The sequence below is a fragment of the Sturnus vulgaris genome, chromosome 4 (assembly GCF_052056855.1).
Source record: "Sturnus vulgaris isolate bStuVul1 chromosome 4, bStuVul1.hap1, whole genome shotgun sequence".
Lineage (NCBI taxonomy): Eukaryota > Metazoa > Chordata > Aves > Passeriformes > Sturnidae > Sturnus > Sturnus vulgaris.
In genome coordinates, this window is record NC_142246.1 from 54,515,514 (window position 1) to 54,535,139 (window position 19,626).

The 19,626-nt window shown below is 42.8% G+C and overlaps 1 protein-coding gene across 3 annotated transcripts in view; it reads left to right on the top strand.

Moving 5' to 3' along the window:
* Positions 1-8,319: 8,319 nt before the first annotated feature.
* GPRIN3 (GPRIN family member 3) overlaps positions 8,320-19,626 on the top strand; it is a 33,233-nt gene continuing 21,926 nt past the window's right edge. Inside the window, exon 1 of one of the 3 annotated variants that reach the window (XM_014889800.2) lies at positions 8,320-8,952. The gene's annotated coding sequence lies outside the window, so the exon portion shown is untranslated. Of the gene's footprint in view, positions 8,953-9,293; positions 9,432-9,508; positions 9,528-19,626 lie in introns of those variants that run through there. The other 2 variants (XM_014889799.2, XM_088163995.1) reach the window with 2 other exon arrangements.

Below are 19,626 nucleotides of genomic sequence, written 5' to 3' on the forward strand. Positions count from 1 at the left end.
ATTAATCAAAGTTTCTGTCATAAAGCAATGTGACATTAGATGTAGAAACAAAATTTACCTTCTTTTCTCATGCTGAGCACTATTCAAATATCTTATCACTAGGCAAGATAATATAAAATTATTAGAATAAGTTTCAGCTATTTCTCCCTGCCCTTTTCCCTGGTTAACAGGAGTCTGAAGATTTTTTAGCTCAAAGAAAAGGTCAAGCTCTTCTGAAATTATATTAAGGGATGTTGACTTTAAAGGGATAGTAAAACATTTGTTCATCTGCCATCTGTGACTTATTCCATGATTTTTGCCTTGTCCACTGAGATCAGAAGTCACCTAGAAACTTCAGTGTCCATTGTGTTGAGCTCGGAGACAATTTTTTTGGCAGTACATTTTTTTAGCACTGACAGAAAAATGTCTTCTTGCTCTGCAGCTGTGAGACAGGAATCTTCCCAATCTCCCTGTGTCTTGAACCTTGACTAGCTCATGTTCTGGAAGGAGGTCTCAAACTCCAGAGGAAAAACCATCTTTAAATAATAATCAGACAAAACACCTTGTGATAATCATGCTTCTAGCCCTAATGCAATTCAGGAAAAGCCAAAATGGGCATGTATTTTGCTAGAACTGGAGTGGGAAACAATGGTCTGTGCTGCAGAAAGACTCTCAAAACGCTTTCCTTAGGTTCACAGGTCATAAAAATGATGAAATCATATAGAATGGGCCCTGCACATATCCCAGTGGATCAGTTCAGTCCTGGCATGAATGATTCCTGTTCTTGGTGTTATGAACAGCATTTGGATGATCCCTGCAGAAAGGGAGGATTGTAAAGGGAGCATAACCGAGGTAGAGTGGAAAATCAGCCTAGCAGAAAGAGCTACAAGGACAAAGAGGGAGGGAGAAACTCTCAGGCAGACCTTGTCCATTCAAGTGGCACTAAACCAGTGCAGCCCCCGTGGTGAAGCCTGGTCCAGAGGAGCCCACGTGGAAGGTGCAATGTGTCCATTTGGGCACATTTGTGTCCATTTCCATGGGGCTGGCTGAGTCTTCAGATGAGGCTGTCCAGAGCGTCCGGGTGAGCTGTTTACAACATGCATGAAAGCTCAAAGAGAAAGTAATCCAGACAAACAGAAGACAGGGCCTGACCTACTTTAAATTGAGAAACTGTAAAATCAGTCAGTTCAATCAAGTGGAGGTAATTACTTCTATGGTAAAAAAAAAAGGAGGAATAAAAAAAGACAAAACAGGCTTTTTTAAAAGATCAAGCTCTGGTTCTAGAAACAACTACACTGAGTACAACTGAGCTACAGCTAAGCTTTTTCAGCTTTTGTATTCAGATAAATAGAGCAGCTATTACCTGTTTGTGATACTAATAATGTCGTTAGAACCATGACTGGGCAAGAGATGCAATAGATGCATGAAAAGGCAACAATCTGTAAATATTTGACTTCTTGTTTTAGATTTTAAAAAATAATAGATAGATGACTAAAAGATACATTATGATGATAGATACAACATGAAGAATGGCCAAAGAAAGTAAATCAGACATTTTTATACAGAACACAGGAATAATGTATGCACAGGCAAATTTAAAAAGGATAACCAGGAATATTGTTCCACAAAGCACAGTTGCATCACAGACAGTTGAGACCATATATCAGTGGGATTCTAGTGAAAATTAGTGAATATATCCAGGAAACAGAAACACCTTATGTTTTATTTTGTCAGCTGCCCGGAATTAATGTAAGGCTTTCTGTTCCAATGGAGCACTGACATGTTTAGAGATCATATGAACAAGGGATTTCAATCCAGATTTTTTTTTCTTTTTGGACATATGAGTCTACACTGACCTATGGTATATATAGTTATTCTTGGGGTTTTGGCATTCTTTATATTGAAACAAGAGCCTCTGCTCCTCTTTGGATCTTTTTATCTCCACTCTTTACTGTTTGTGGTATTTATCGTCCGTGCTTACACATATCCATCATTTATCTACTCGCCTTGCAGCACCTATTACATTTGCTTTTCATCTCACCTGTTGTATGAATCAATATAAAAATCCATGTTGTAGGGGGCAACTGTGAGCCATAAGAATCTTTTGTAGGGGTCAAGGGAATGGTTCTTTTCATAGCATGAGGAGAAGTTTCTGTCTTGTGCAATGAAATGCAAAGGTGTGAAAGCAGCTGTGATAGCCCTGTCAAAGGATGTCCCCCTCTGGAATAATGTTTTACACAGCCAAGGAAGTAGGAAGAACTAACCTGCCACCAGAACAAACAGTTTCTTAAACTCAGTGAAAATGTACTACTGTAAGAGTGATCCCATATCACAGAACTGTACTGGGAGAAGATTTCATTTACATTTACCTTCAGCACTCACAACCACTCCTTGAAAGGATCCCTGACAGATTTTCTTTTTTCCTGAAATTTGAAAAATGTCAAAGGCTTTTGATATATACATAATTTAAGTACAGATGGAGCACTGAGTCCAGAGAACCCATGTGTCTGGTAGTGCATTAGCTTAATTTATTTTTCCCAGTAGGCAGCAGTTGTCTGAGCAGATAGATTTTCCAGTCGTATTGTTTGACATCATTACAGCTGAATATGCACCAGAATACCATGTGGTGACTACGTAATAAATCAGCTCATTATGTCTATAATCATTATGATTATGTGTTGTTCCAGGTCTCGGGATTGTTGACATAAAAGGAGGTAAACAGTATAAATTACTGACTCATCAAATCGTTTGTTTAATTTGTTGAGAAAGGAGAAGGTTATTTTTTTGTATGGACTGCTTCACATGTAGGAACACAGTAATGAATACATAGAATGTGTTAAATGGGAATAGCAGAATGTGAAATGAATCATACCAAATTGTCCTCCTCAGAGTCTCAGGGTGAAAACAGAAGTGTCACAGCACATTGGCCAAAGTTCCCATCATACCAGAGGAATCACAGAATCACAGACTGCTACAGGTTGGGAGGGATCTCTGGAGGTCATCTGGTCCAACACCCCTGTTCAAGCAGGTCCACCTACATCAAGCTGCCTGGGACCACATCCAAATGGCTTTGGAATATCTCCAAAGATGGAGACTACACAGCTTCTCTGGGCAAGTGTGTCAGTCCTTGGTCACCCTCACAGCCTTTCAGATGGACAGCCCCAGCATGTACCAGTGCCTGGGGTTACTCCTCCCTGCATTTCCTTTGCTGAAATGCCTCAGATTTCTGTCAGCCCATATCTCCAGACCCTTGAGGTGTGTCTGGATGGCAGCACAACCCTCTGGTGTATCAGGCACCCTACCAGATCTGTGCCATCAGCAAAGCTGCTGAGGGTGCACTTCGCACCATCATCCAGATCATGAACTAGGATGTTTAATTTTTTATTATTTAATATTATTTAATACTGTTACTATGGCAACCCAGTCTTCACCCCTGGGATATACCACTAGTGATTGGCCTACAATTACACTTCTGGCCACTCATCACCACCCTCTGGACACATCTGTTCAGCCACTATTCAATCCAGCTCATACTTCATGGTCACTATGAGAATCTTAGAGGAGTCACTGCCAAAATCCTTTCAGAAGTGTGAGTCGACCACTGTTCTCTTCTCATCTACAAAGCCAGTCATTCCACCATAGGAGTTTATCAAGTTGGTCAAGCATGTCTTCCCCTTGGTGAAACTATTTTGACTACTCCAGAGAATTGTCCGATTCTTCATGGGCCTGGAAACAGTTTCCAAGTTTAACTTCTCCATCACTCTCTCAGCATTGAAGTGGGGCTTACTGGCCTGGGTCCTTCTTCCTGACCTTCTTGTGCATGCCCAGTCTGCTTAAATATTGTCTAACCTGATCCTTGTCCACCAATGCTGTGTCTTTTCTGATACAGAGATTCCCCTGGTTTCAGGTCCCTGGGATTTCTGAAGGTGACTCTTGCTAGTAAAGACTGAGGTGAAGAGAGGATTCTTACAGCCTTTCCATGTCCTGTGTAAAGAAGTCTCCCATCTCATTCAGCAATGAATTCATCCACACCTACCCTCATCTTCTTTTTGTTACCTATGTACCCATAGAAGCCCTTCTTTGTCTTTGGTGTTCCTAGACAGATTCCAGTTGGGCTTTATCTTTCTGAACTTCAACCCTGGATGCTCTGATGATGTATCTCTATTCCTCTCTGGTTACCTGTCCTTGCTTCCTCTCCTTGTATGCTTCCCTTTTGTCTCTGAGATTGTCTGGGACTCACTGTTCATTCATGCAGAAATTTTGCTTGGCTTCCTCCTCATTGGGACAGATTGCTCCTGAGCTTGGCGGAAGTGATGCTTGAATATTAACCAGCTTTCTTGGGCCACTCTTTCCTCTAGGGCTTTATTCCATGGGACTTTACCCTTTGGATTGGGCAAAATCTGCTGTCCTGACGTACAGGGCTGTGAACTTGCTTTTTACCCTCCTGCCTCCTTTCAGGACCCCAAATTCCACCATCAAATTGCCCCTGCTGCCTTTGACCCTCACATCCTCAGTGAGCCCCTCCTTCTTGGCAAGTAGGAGAGCACCTCTCCTCTGCTCCTCTGTCACTTTGATGAAGAAGCTGACATATTCCAAGGACCTCCAGGATTGCCTGTGTCCTGCTGTGTTGTCCCTCCTGTATATGCTGGGGTGGTTGAAGCTCCCCACGAGGACATTCACAGCTCAGACAGAAGCAAAAGCTGTCAAGAGGTGCATGGCGAGATGCAAAAACCTTTTCACAATGCTGTAGAAATTCACATGCTTACATATTTTTAACTGAAATTTGACATAAGTGCCAGAGGTACAGCAGCTAGCTCATGGATGCAAAGGGTTTTTGGATCACTGTGAAAAACACCCCAAATATTGTGCTCCCTCACAATGGCATGCTATTTGTTCCATGCAGTTTTCTTTATATCCCTTTTATTATTATTTTTATAAAGACCAAAATGTTTAAAGGAAACATTCTTAAATATGACCAACAGAACCCATGATTTCTAGCCATGAACTGTGATATCAGCCCAATCTAATGATCCAGGAGAGTTATTACCGTGGCTGAACAATGCATCCATTTGTGAGATGTCTGGTACAGCCCATTAGGAGTGAGAGAGGTAGAGAGAGAGGAGGTGCTGTGTAACACGTGGAATGAGTATTTAATCTGTGCTGCTGGTCAGACAGAAAGTGCATGATCACAAAACACATGCACCACATCACCTTGTGTATGGTACAGTTTTCTTTCTTGATACATTTGTCTCTAATGATACAGCTGCCAACTGAAGTTATCACACCAGAGGACCTGCACCTTTTTTGGCTCAGGTCCCGGTCCCGAATAAACATATTCATCCAGTCATTCAACTTGTTTTTCACACCAATGGAAAGTAAAGTTATAAGTGCCTTCAGGAAAGCATGGTAAATGACTGTATTCACAAATTTGCTCTTCATTGTCCTTTTCAGCTCAATCTTAAACTGAAGATTTGCTGGGGAAAAGTTATGCTTCTATTTACTTTTTGAAGTCTTCTTAACTCCTTTTCCAAAACAAGACATGAAAGATGTTGCATTAAAAAAAAAAAAAGGCTTCCACACAATTTAAAGTTGTTATTAATGTCATCAAAACTCCTCGAAATATATTAAAAAATATGGTAGAAGCAGTGCAATAACAACAGGCCTAATTCACACCAATGTAAATTTGCCTAGCACTACTGAAGTAAATGGAGCCACATGAGTTTAGGCCAACTGCACATCTTCTCAACATATTACACCACTATTCATTTAATTATAAAATCTATTTTTTTTTTTCAGCTAGAGCAAGGAATTTTTTTCAGCTACAGTAAGGAATTTCTTTTAGCCAAAAAGCTATATGGTTTGAAGATTAGATTTTAAAATGCTCAACAAGAATCAAGGGCACTGCAGAAGTGTGGTTGTCATTCTGATGGCTAATTGGACAGTCACAGCTCCTAAAAATCCAGGCTTTTGTTGCCCTGAGCTCTGGTCTAACACAAGATAAACCCTCTGCAGTTACATTTATGCTTTCACCTCAGACAATACTAGCAAGTTAAAGCCGTTGAATCCTTTATTATTCTCAATATTATTGAGACCTATGCACACACTTAGTTTTAAGCATGTTCTTTAACACTTTATTTAAAGTGCTAATTACAGTGCCTAAAGCTAAGAAACCATCTATGTGCTGCCCTCAGTATGAATACTTTCTTCATTGAGACCTACAAAAAGTCAACATAAACCAAATGCATAAATCCAGCTGGAGATTGAAGTAGAAAAAAGGATGGATAAGTAGTAGCAAATTGGCCATGACTCACAGGTGATTAAGGGAGTTAAACATTTAGATAAATAAATCAGAATTATCTAAATCTCTAGTTTGCACTGATATAGTGACACATTGATGTGTTGAGATGTGACGATTTGTCTTGACAATTGGAACAGTGGCTAGCAGACTTCAGAGCTCATAACAGGGTTTAGACAATCCTTTAGAGGTCTTTAAAACCAATATTGCCTAATGTACCAAATGAAGCCATTACATGGTAGACTGTGTTTCAGGGAAGAGCAAAGGACATTGGGGAAAAAACAGGTATGTGAGAAGAATTAATAAACAAAGTGGCCATGCCCTGAATGCATCATCTCAACCAGCTGCAATGACCTGAGTCTCTTCAATACCCCTTCTCAGATTTCCCAGATCATCACTGCATTTAGAGGCTGAAGCATCCATGCCCTACTAGGCATGGGAAAGAGATTATCAGCTGAGCAGAACTTCAGTCATATTACTGTCTTCTATTCTCTTGGAATTCCTTGTCCATCAGACATAGTAATAGTAGACCCAGTGCTCAGATATGACTGCTTGAGAGCAGAGTGGGGATTCTCAGCAATGCTGTACAGACAGAAGAAAGGTTTATTTGGGCTCAATAGGAAAACATGTGGACACTAGTTATGAGATGCATAAGCATGCAGGGTGTTGGAGCAAAAAAAAGCTCCCAGTTCCTCTCTTTTTTTGCCTCAGAATGTCAGTGTCCCAAAGGTTCTGACTGAGTCCTTCACATGCTCTGAAGCTGCTTCACAACCCTAAAATAGGAAGGACACAATAGCCCATAGAAAAGCTTCCTAGTCTTTCCAGCTAAATGTATATAACTCTTTTTGCTGTGAGTTTCAAGGCTGGATTGTCAACAGAAAGGTCTCTCAAGAATCCCGATAAGGAGTCTCATGTTTAGGAAGGTTTATGAAAACAACACTAATTGTAATTGTCCTTTGCTGAGTAGCCCGTGAGGTCCCACAAAGTCCTTGCAGCTGCAAGGTCTGTAAGTGCTGACAGCTCTCTCTTCATAAAAGTGTAATTGCTGACAAAAGGAAATTGCATCATCCAGCTTTTTTCCTTCTTTATCAAAAAAGGGAAGTTCCACTGTAGTAATGTTAATGGCAGGAGGATTAATTCTAGGAAGTTTGGCAATGTTTCATTAAAAATAGGTCATTTAGCAGTATAATGAAGAGGCGTTGAACACTGACTCAGTTTGCCAAGCTGACCTTGTATTCCTGATTCAGACATGGGCACGGGGAGGATCAGGCTTTGTTCAGCCCTCCAAAAAAGCTTTTGGTAGCTTTGTTCAGCTACCAAAAGAGGTAGCAAGGTTGTGAAGAGAACGAAGTAGAGAAGAGCTACTGGGAAGCCTTGGATGTGCTAGTGTTGTAAATCTTTTCCTGATAAAGTCTGATGCTCTCTCCAATCTCCTTCCTGTGATGGATGTTTGGGATGTTCAGGCTCTTAAGAGTACTGTTGGTTTGGCTTTGGCATATGAGAAAAAATGGTTATTGTAGGTGAACATTGAAAACATATCTTAAATTTTCCATGCTTAAATAACTGTCAGAAAGCCACATTCAGGAATGGCTACTACACAAATATGAGTTGATTTAAGTGGCTGCTGTTGGGGAAGAAATTACATTTGCTATGGTAGGAGACGTAAGGTGTTTTTCATGATCACTTAACTCTTAAGTCAAGGAGATTTAGGATCAATAACCGAGGTGGAGGGTATTTGGTAAAGCAGTAAATAAAATAAGGGCCCATTTATAAGGATCAAGGGAATATGATTCACTGATGCCTACAATGTTTAGGGATAAAAATTTTCTTTTTAGACACCTTGGTCTAAAGGGTATTTTTTCCCCTCAAGTTTTTCCATATTGCAACAGAGTTCTCCTCACTGCTTGTCCCATAGCTTCTTTTAAAAATCCTGCTCTTATTCATCCCTAAAGGATTGCAGAAGAGTTAAAATCTTCCCGATGAAAAACCTGTACTTGACTCGAGTCTCCGGGCACTGCAGAACCATTTCCTGTGATTGCAGCAGAGAGAGATAAAATTCCACTGTGGTGGGAATAAACCGAAATTAGATCAAAGATTTCCGGATAATTAAGAGTTCCAAACCAAAACCTCTTTTGCTGCTTTTCGCTTGACTCTACTATTGTTTGGGGGTTTTTTTATTCCCAGGCAAACAGGGCAGTGCTTCATACAGGAAGCCAAATTTACCTATCAAAAACAACAATCCAAATTGAAAGCGTGACAAGAGCTGAACCGCATTTGCATCCGCTGCAATTCCCCGCGCAAACCTGTACCACCCCGCAAGCAGAGAGCTCAGGAGGTGCCTCGCTGGCTGAACGCTTCCTTCGCGGACACATCCATGGCCAGCACAGGTGGATGGAACTGGCGGATTTGGGGTGTGAGGTTCTAGCTCCTCTGCCGTGAAGCAGCTCAGCGCCTAGTTTTGGGTTAGGAGCTGCAGAGAAGCCGGCTGGCAGAGGTGGCAATAGAGCGAGCCCGGGGCTCTGGCACGGCTGCCGAGGTGTCCCGGGGGGCTGCCGAGGGCCCCCTGCTCAGCCCCCTGCGCCTGATGGAGAACGGGAGCCGCCAGCTCCCGCGCTATAAAAGCCGGGAGAGGCCCGGGGTGGGGCTGGCGTCAGCGGGAAATGTCTCCCTGGAAGCAGGTACGTGTCCGCGCCCTGCGCGTTTGGGAGGGCTCGGGGCGGGGTGCGGGGCCGAGGGCACCGGAGCTGCTGCGGTCCCTCCCCGCCGGCGGGGCCCGGGAGCTGCCCCGCTCTGCTGCGGCCGCGGGGGGAGCCCGGCCCCAACCCGGCGCCGCAGCCCCGGCGCTCCCCGCCTCCCGAGCCGGCCGGGAGCCGCAGCTGGCAGCGGCCGGAGGGAGGCACAGCTCCGCGGGCGGCGGCGGAGCCTGGCCGGGCTGCCCGCGCCTCCCGCCGCCTCGTCGGTGGCGGCACGAATCGCCTCCGTCGTGCCCCCACGGCGGGAAGGGCCGCTTCAGCGGAGCCCTCCTTCCCGCCCTCCTCCAGCCGCCGCGCACCCCGAGGAGCGGCTTGTTTTCCTGCCCGGATGATGGATTTCTCCGCAAGGTCATCCCTGCCCGCGGCGGCGGTGTGCCCGCGGCTCCCCAGGCGCCGCCGCGGAGGTAAGGGGCGGGGGGATCGGAGCGGGCACGGTGAGCACCTACACGGCACACACACACAGCAGCGAGGGCGTTCGGCGTCGGAGAGCAGCGGGCTGGGTGCGTGGGCAGCTGCCGGGGCGAGGCGGGCGTGCCTCGCCCTGCCGGCGGGAGTCCGAGGCGGGCGGACCGAGCCGCGCCCGCCGAGCGCATCCCGCCGAGCCGTGCCCCGCTCCGCGGCGGGAGGGGCTGCGGCCGCCCCGCCGAGCGGGCACCAGCGGGTGGGAGCGGCCGGGCCGGCCCCGAGGGTGCCTCTCTCACCCTCTGCTCGTTTTTGTCGGCGCTTGTAAGCGACTTTGGCTCACGCGTGGTCCGGGAGCGCGGAAAACTTAAGAAAAGAAACAAAAACGGTGGAGGGAATAATGATGAGATGCTCCCCCCCCCACCGCCGGGACGGGCCGGGGGGATGCGCGGCGCGGTCGCCACGGCAACGTGCCCGCGGCCGCGATGTCGCAGCGCGGAAGATGCCCCGGAGGCGGCCACCGCCGCGGGGGTAACCCCAGCCGCCGCCCGGAGCGGCGATTGTGGCCAAGGGGCGTCCCCCGGGGCCAAGCCGGGCGGACGCTGCGGTGAGGGTGAGCTGGACCCCCGGGTGGTTGTCGACGGACCGTGGTGTGGCGGTCTCGGGTGAGAGCGGGAGGGTCCGCTCGGTGAGGGTTGCGAGCTGGGATGTCACGGTCAAGGAACATCGCGCCGTGAGGGTTGACCGGGTGATGTCCCTTGCCTGGCTCAGGGCATTGGGGCTGGGTACGGATCCCTCACGGCCTTTTGTTTCTCTTGCTGTAGTTGGTGACCAAACTACTGATGATGTCAGCTCCTGGTCTGTGGCTTGTGTTGTCCACATTCAGCTTGTGTTCTGTGCCCCATACAGGCCTTGGCTTCAGTAATGCTTTATTCCTTCATCCTTTTTTTGGCAAGGAATATAACAATGCTAGTGGTGTATTATGATCCTATAGCCTAACCTCTTCCATAATATAAAGCAGAGACTATTCCCCAGTGATTCCAAGGTCTGGCCCACCAGCCTCTTCAAAAAGTCTCGATTTAATGACTTCCAACGATGGGAATTGACTACATTCCTGGATAATTGGCTCCAATTTTTAGTCGCTTTGTTTGCATCTCCTTTCCACTTTGAACTTCTCTGCCTTCATCTTTTAGCTACTGGATCTTGTAATGTTTTGCCTGTCAGATTAAATAGCTATCTAGTTTCAGATCATCTCTCTCTGCTCAAGTATTTAAGGGCAGTAATTAAATAGCCACTTAACATTGTCTCTGAGGTAAATAGACCTGACTCTCTTGGTCTCTCCCTGGAATGCAGATGCTCCCCAGGAGAAATGTCTGGCTGCTCTTCTCTGAGCCTCCACCACGGTCCTCGCTGGCCTCCGGTGCTGCACAGTGTATTCCAGGAAGGCCCTGGTTAATGTCACGTGTGGAGATAATAACCTCGTGCACAGTATTCCCCTGTCTATTCTCTCAACGGTACAAACTTTTCTTTCCCACGACTACACGGTGGGAACTTCTGTTCCATTAGTTACAGGCAGTGATCCTTGCACTTCTTTGCAAGCCAAAGGTTTTCTCAGAAGCTGTTTGCCTGTCCTGTAAGGAGCATTTGAATTAAGTATTTCTACATGTATATCTTTGAATCTGCCTATATTGGAGTTTTTTCCCTCCTCAGATCACCTCAATTCCATGGAGTCTGCAGCTCAGGAGTCACAATAGACCTCTGGTGTCTTCTAGAAGTCAGAAGGGTTTCTTTTCCTAGGACCTACCTCCTGAAGGTCTGTCTTCTCCCCCAGCCAACTTGAAATAAGTTTAAGGTCACCTGGAGTAAATGGTACCAAAAAGTTATACTGTGTAGTATACAAACTGCAAACTGAAAGTGCCCATTGCATTGAATTGCTTTTGTAACTCCTTTTGTTCAGCTGTGCCTCCAAGTGTTGGTGAGAGGAAAAGAGAATTGCTTTCCCATCTTAGAGCTGTAAATCCCACCACTGGCTGTGATGTCTAGGCTGACATATACAGTGTCATTATTTTGTGAATCTTTAACTTCAACGTTGTGAGTTTTACTTGCTCTGAAGTGTGCTTAAGCCTGGACTTATAGCTCTCTAGAAAGCACTATATCTGAGAGTGTGGGCCAGAGGTAGGTGGCTTTGGCAGAATATTGTCAATTTTTCTAGCAGCATGTAGCCTCTTGAATCTCAACAAAAGGATAAAATTGAGTAGTCTGAAGACACCTTCTGTGGGAGATGGTACAAAACAAAGTTCTTTGGAATTAACTTTCTGTTTGGGTAGGGGTTTTTTTTGGTTTGTTTTTTTTTTTTGGAGGTTGTGTGTTTGTAACCACCTTGACTTGCCCTGTCTACAAGCTTAATGTGTAGTGAGGGAGGGTGATGTAAGAGGCCTGAAAATTAAAGGTCTCTACATGCAGACCATCCCATGGAGTGATATGATGATGTCCTTGAGTTAGGTTTGTTTGCACAAATAAAGATAGGTTTCAGCCTTTAGAATGACCTAGTTGTCTTCAAAGTGTTAAAATTAAGAAGAGTACATTCCGATTGTGTAATGACTTAAATGTCAGAATAAAGAGTGTTCTTGGAATTTCATGAATATTTTTTTTATTGCAAGTCCCAGAAAATGTCTATTCATAAGATTTCAAGAAGTACAGATAGTGATGCACTAAATACAAACAGTGATGGACCTTTAAAAGGTCTGAAAAATCATCACAGAGCTCAGATACCACATCTGATTGAACAGAGCTCTAGAATTCTGATGAACTTTCTATAGGCTGGTGTCTTAGGAATTGTTTTCTCAATTGTTTGTCCAGTTGCATATCCCCCTAATACAAAATTTCTAAATGTTACTGCCTGAGAGGTATCTTTCCCTCACCCATTCAAACTCAGCTTCTGTTCCCCAGATTGGGCTAATATCTCTGAGTTTTTTCAACATATGCTTTCCCTTCTCATGGCTGCACCTTTTCTTCAACTTCTTTTACAATCAGAAGAATATGTGTGTGTTTCCTTAGGGTGGCTGGTCCCAAGAATTACGCATTTCTGAATTATGAAGCCCATCCAGAGTCAACCTAGCATTAATTAATTAATTCTACAGGGCCAGAACAGACAGAAGATAGTACTTTTGAGTCTCAGACTTGCTGAAGACAAGTCCAGTGAGTGCTAGGTTAGACAGATTTCACTAGCAAAATACTATGGCAGTGGTAAAACTTGTCAGATTTGGGTCCTGCAACTGTTACTAACACCGTTATTTTTAGGAACGTAAACTCGCTCTGTCAGACTTAACCAAAGCTAAGGGGAACAACACCCCGCCTCCAGTTTGTGAAATCCTCACTGCTGTAGGAGTGCAAGCAATCTGCTCGTAGTCTCACAGCTACAGACAGAACACAATTTCATAACTGAGAATTATGCTCCTAGCAGCACATCACTTCTTAATTTATAACTCCTACACTAATAGCCCAGTTAGGATATAGGCTGATTCTGCTCCCTTTGTGGATTTAGGAGCAATCCTGGATTAAGACTTGATGTTCACTAATTTAGATAAAACATCACCTTTTTGAGAGTCAGAACAAAAAAAAAGGATGGATAATTTTACTAGGGGAAAGCAAGTTCTGGACATGTTCTGAAAGAAATTAAGTTACTGTCCAATAGGGGAAGTTTTTTAAAGTATATGTAAATATAGTTTACTTTTGCAAATAGTAAAAATAGAAAAGGTCTACATATATCTGTTTTATTATATATATGGACTTTGAACTCAGTAGCAGTTCTATAGAAACAAAGACTGGTGCCGATTAAAAATTTAATCACACATGATCAGTTACTTATTAACATCGAGTTATTTGTCTCTTGGGAGTCTGTGGCTAGGAGCTCACATTTGTAAATTGGCAGCAGATCCTAGAGGGTTGAGGTGTCAGCATGCTGCTGAGTAAATAGGGAAGAAAATGCAGTGCCAACATCTGCAACTCCATGCAGGCTGCACGGGAGAAAGGCAAAGAAAAAGGTAGGCACCTAAGTAGGAATTACTGGGTACCAGCATAATACCATTTTGCACTTATTTGTCCTCTGTCAGCAGCGGACACATGCACTTGATGAGAACAATTAAGTGGAGGAAAGAATGCCAACAATGACAAATATTGCCATGCATTGTGGTGAGAGTGCTACAGGTATGTTCACAGAGGACAGATTCAATCCTTTCCCTTCATTTTCCCCGTGCCTCTAAATCCGTGATCCTGTGTTACAAAGCTTGGTAGCAAGTATGGAAGTTATTACCACAGCCAGTATCAGCCCGACATCCAGGAAGATACAGTATCTGTTAAATTATCCGAGAAAAAGCGTCTGTATCTATTATATTTCCGAGTGTAATTGTTAGCAACACGTTACTTTTACTGATTGTTTACTGTACTTATTATACATTAGTAAAATGTGGCAGTAACAATTGAGTTTGCTTGTTTCCTCCCTCTGACAGTAGTTCTTTTAGAAAAACAAGTAGTTAATCAAGGGGGACACAGAAATCCCAGTGCTCTGTTAAACTGTTTGTATCTGTGCTGCCAGCATCACTAATACTGTTGGTGTCTGTGTCTAACATAATGGAGACCAGCTCTGAGCTGAGGCTGAAAGCTTTTATCACTTGGCAAGTGGTAACAATTCATTTTTTACCAGCCTAAGTTATATCACTGTTGTCTAGCTTTGGACAAGAAACATTATACTGAGGGAGTGGAGGAGAAGTTTTTTAGAAGAAGATCATAAGAAGTATGTGTTCTGAGATATTTATCATCTCCCTCTCAGTTAACCCTCATAGTCAACTATGATAAAACAGATATGAAGCACATTGGTAGATAGGAATCTTCACTGCGGTCTGGTGACCTCCTGATCCAGGAAGCAGCAGCATTGCTAAGTTTGAAATAATTCATATTGTCTGTGGATTGATCGTGGTTACACAATAATAACACGCTCCCTCTCGTTTGTGTGCCTGTACATTAATGCACACACACAAGCTGAGGGAAGAGCAATGTTCCCTGAAGCATTGGTAGTCTGGATGATTTTGGCAAGAGCTGTTTTAGTGCTTCAGTTAGCTACAACTATGAACTAAAGCATAGGTCAGGACTGAAGTAACTACTGTAGGAAAGGTTGCCTAGAGAGCCTACAACCAGGAGTATTCTTATTTTCTGAAGAAAACATACAAAGCATAGGCAGAACATAATGACCAAACATTCAGCTTTGGAAAGACAGATCTAACTTATTTTCCCTTTTTCTGTTTGTTTTTTTTTTTTCCTTTGGTTTTTTTGGTGGGTTTTTTTTGTTTGGTTGGTTGGTTTTTTTGTTTGTTTTTTTTGTTTTGGGTTTGTTTTTTGTTTGTTTTGGTGTTTTTTTCTGCTAAATGGACAAGGTGTTTCTAAAAATATTGAGAAGTAATCAATGTTTGCTTGAATTCTCAGTGACACCTCCATCCTGACATTCTCCTGTAGCTCAGTGATGGTAATTAATATTGTCAGCTCTTCAAAATCATCATGCAGTTATCACCAGTTGGCAGTTTTATCCAGATGAACAGGATGGCTTTCTATATGCACATGTGCCTTCCTACTTCTTTTGGAAATCATTGAAAAAATATTGGCTACTGCAGTTGGAATCTCAGACTGCATTCTAATGGTGAAAATCTTTTTCCCAGTGATGCTAATGTGCAATCGAAGTTCAATTTGTGAAAGGGAAGTCAAACTAGAAAAAAAGGCAAAATGAAACAAGGAGATGTGCAATTATTTTTAATAATCTTCATGCAAATACCCAAAAGATTCAAACAGAGGGCATGAATACTATGCTACTTTATGACTAATCTTTGAAGGGTACTATAAAAAGCAATGGCTCACCTCAATGATGATAGTGAAGTCAGTGAAGAATTAATTCAGGAATTTTCTGGTGACTCCAGGACCCCTCTTTATATGCAGGAAGTAATCACTAGAAAGATGAGAAAATCAGTCAAGATGTTATCATGGAAACAGTGGGAATTTCCAACACAGGATAACAAAGGATCTGATGTTTACATTAAATTTGCATAAACAGGAGTCAATTCATTAACATACATGTGGGGAAAAAATTATGTGGTTAGGCAAAATTTTCAGATGGATGGATTTTTTCCTTTCCTGGGTGAAACAGAGAAGGAAAATAACAGCAGACTGATTACTAATCTGATTTTACATGGTTTTGGGAAAAGATGAGTGTTCCTCTTGGTAGCAAGTAGAGCTGGCACGTGGTTTCTCTGGTCAGGGAAATGTGGTGTCTGCCAGCTTTGGGGTGAGCAGAGTCCCTTAACCTAAAGCCAGCCTAACTGAAAATTATTTTCTACTCATGGGCAGTCATTTTGTCTTAGTAAAGGAACTGTAAAATGTTTTGAAGTCCAAGGGCTAGTGCTTTACCTTTGGTGTATTGACAGTGATTTCTTAATCCAGAAAGTAGTATGTCTGCTGAGTGCTCAGAGAACAGACCCTCCCCTTCCACAGGGCCCCAGGACTGTGGAGTTTTGCTAAAAACAGGGTCAAATAACAAATTGAGTCTGTAAAGTTGGTATAACAGAGCAGGTAAGACATTTTCCAGCAAAGAAGGTGATGTGGACAGGGCACTGTTGCATTTCAGTAAGTCCCTGTTTTCTTAGGCTACTGGAGCTACAATTCAGAGCAGCTTCTAAGATGGCCTTTGGGCACTGAGGAATGAGTTAGACATCACCAGGACCCAACTTCAGGAAGTGGAGAGATGTAAAAGTTGTCTACATCTTCCCAGCTCACCTCTCCTAGAAGCAGTCTGGCTGTTGAGGACTTAGCCAGCCCTTTGGCTAGAAAATGCTGAAGGATAATCACACTTTAGTATTTTACAAACCAAAGGGTCACTTTCATTACTGTCACTCTCCTTCCTCTGAAGTATCAGTTTCATGAAAAACTTCACACAATTGAAAGATTAAAGTTGAGATGACTCATTAAGAAAATTATGGAATATAATAAGCATGCTGGGGAGTGTAGTAAGGGGTAGAAGTAATAGTGATAAAATACTTGTCAGAAAGATGATAGTCTTGAGAAGAGCTGTATGGAAACAAGATTACAGAATTATTCCTCTCTGAAAGGCTGGCATTTCAGAACTCTTTATAATACTGATGCACAACACAGCCTGTCCATGTTAATTAAAATAAAAATGTTAATCTTGCCCTTGAGGTTAATAGTTAGGGAGTATCTGTTAAAAGCTGTTGAAGAGGCTATGAAGGTTTGCATGAGTTTGAGGACACAGATTTCTGCTCAAGCTAAGCAGTAGCCTTACAAGATCTGCTGTTTAAGTATTTCATAAAAGAGCATCAGTTTCCATCTGTCCATAGGGAGAGGTATCCCATCTACAAAGCCATCTGTGGAAACATTTGACAATTCTTAGTTGCATCACCAAAGGCATTTTCACAGAAAGGGTAAGAGGTGTTTCAGAGTCACCTCAAGTGCATGGTATGGCAGAATAAAGTGACCAGGCTTTCAGGTCCCTGTCTGCTGCCCCATTCTCCAAATAAACCTGTTCATGCCAGAAGTGAGAACATTAGTAACTGCAAATGTGCTTTCACCTACCTCAGCCAAGAGCTGCTTAGTGTTGGAAGACCACACCTGCATGTGATGACTTCAAGTTGAGACTGTGCAGAATCTGTGCTGTTATCTCATGCCTGAGAACACTGGGTTCATCAGCTGAATTCAGCCTGTAGTTTTTTAGCACCACGTGCTAGTGGTGCTAAAAATGCATGAGGATGCACTGTAAGCTACAACTGAGGAATAAAAGTGGTTCATTCATTTCCTGAGGAGTCAAGCAAGCTGCATCAGGAGCTGCAGAGAAGTTTTAACAAATGAGTATTACAAAAGGATTAGCTTCATTAATTTAGCTGCTTGTGCTTTTGGCACTCAGAAATTAATCCATCCTTTATTGAATGTTTTGAGTCTCAATTAGCTTGATGCTTTGGAAGGGGAAGGGACAAGCAGCTTCCTCCTGCGTATAGCAGGCATAGAAATCCAGAGATGGTCTTTCCTTTGGTGAGAAAAGGGGGGTTTATTTCCTCTCTGGGTTCAGGGTACACATCAACTTAAAAGGAACAATTCAAACCTCAAGTCATGGGGCCACAGTGCAATAAAAGCAGATAATATCCTATCATAAAGCCTGGGAGCTTTCCCTAAGAAATATTCTTCTATTAAATGGTCTGTTTGAGAATTGCTTCCAGCTGGACTATGCTTGGCCATTATCACATAAACATGTGAGTTGATATTGGGAAATAGAAGAACAGTATTTATCCAGTTCAAAAGATGCTCTTAATATGAAGGGCCTCAAGGGAATATTGCTTCAAAAACAAATTTTCATAATAAAATGACCTATTTTAGACTTACAGTTTTCCATGCTGGAGGGGACAGGAAGGTAGCAGGATGCTTGCCAAAGAGATGGACAATAAGCACACTCACACTTGGTCCCTAATGAGAAGATGAGTGGACTGAATGTGTTCATGAGATAGTACCCTGGGGTTTTGGGGTGGTTTTTTGTTGTTTGTTTGGGGTTGGATTTTGGTTTGTTTTTTTCTTAATTTTTTTTCACTAGATTCCTGCATGCAGGCTATTTGTATGTGTTTGCTGTATCCAGATTGGCATGCCTGTGGGAATGTGAGCAGACCTTCCTACCAGCAGTCAGCTCAAACATGTAGATGACAGGGAGAGAGCCCACACAATGTCTGAGCTGTTCCTTAAAAAGCCTTAGGAGAAGAAAATTAAGTAAAAGGACAGCAAAGCTAATAATAGTTTTGTTAAGTATGTACCAGGAAAGCAAGGTTCAATTACATTATGCCTCTAATATTATGATCCCAAGAAGGGAGCTCTGTAAGAACTGCTATTTGCTGTTACTCATCAGTTCCTTCTGTACGGATGCTCCAGGACAATTCATGTGGTGGTGTTCCTCCAGGAGCAGAGCCTGCCTTCTAGTGACTAATGAATGCCACCTACTCAGCCTCAGTTTGTCTCATATTTGTCTGTTGAAACCCTTCTTCTTTTTCAATGTGATCTATGATCTCGACTTCAGCAATCAAAATTAGTCTTTAATGACCACATGAGTTCAGCTAGTTAGCAATCAGAGCCACACGGGATGTTGTAAAAATCATATCAGAGTCAGTCACTAACACGCTGCTCAGAACAGGAAACTTAATTAGATGGGTGAAATTTGACCTTGCAGTTAAGGGCTGTAATTCCTTTGTAGTTTACCAGAGGTATCTAACCAGAGATATTAAATTAATATGAAATTGTTCCAAACACTATAGTTGCCATTCTGACAGGAAGCCAAACCACATCATCCTTTCAGTCATCCTGTCTTAGATGGCTGATTCATAATGAATATAGGGCATATGAGGTAGAGATGAATGAAAAGTGTCTGTTCCCTAGTCGACCATATGATGACTCTTGCACTGTGGAGTTAAAGACACAGTTAAATGTGTTCTGGGGTAAACCTGTTAGCTTACATTTGGAGAGCATTTTGAAGAAGAAATACCCATGAAAATATACATCGTCCTTTGAATTAATGTAGGATCAACATTTATGTGTTGCATGGGGATTTTCATTCATGGGCTTCTGAGCTGACGTCCAGGACTAGAATTTAGCTGGGATAAATATCTTGAGGTCACCTAGTCTTGATCTTAACTTGTGTTGACACTTGCAAGTGTTAATTGGTTATATATACTTAATTCTGTTTTGAGAGAGGATTTTCTGTTCATGACTGAAAAGAGGGCAGTCTTTGGAAAAAGGGGCTTTCCCCCCTTATGCTTATGCACTTTTTTTTAGTTAAGTCTATTTGGTGTTTTTTGTTTGTCTGAAGGTTTTTGGTGTGGATGTTTTGGTTTTGTTTTTTTTTTTTTTTCTTTTTATGTCCCTATACAGAAAAATATTTTATGATCAGAGAGAAGCCTTTTGAATTGTGTTTGACATTGGTCAACCATTAAAAAAGAGAGCTAATACTTTACCAAAAAAAATCAGGAAATGGGAAAAAGCGCTCATCAGAGGCTTAGAAAGACAAAGCAATGCTTACACTATTCAACTTGAACGTGCAGCATGAGGCAGCAAGAGAGGCAAGGAACATGGTCAACATCACAAATATTTAAAACTGTCTTTCAAAAATGA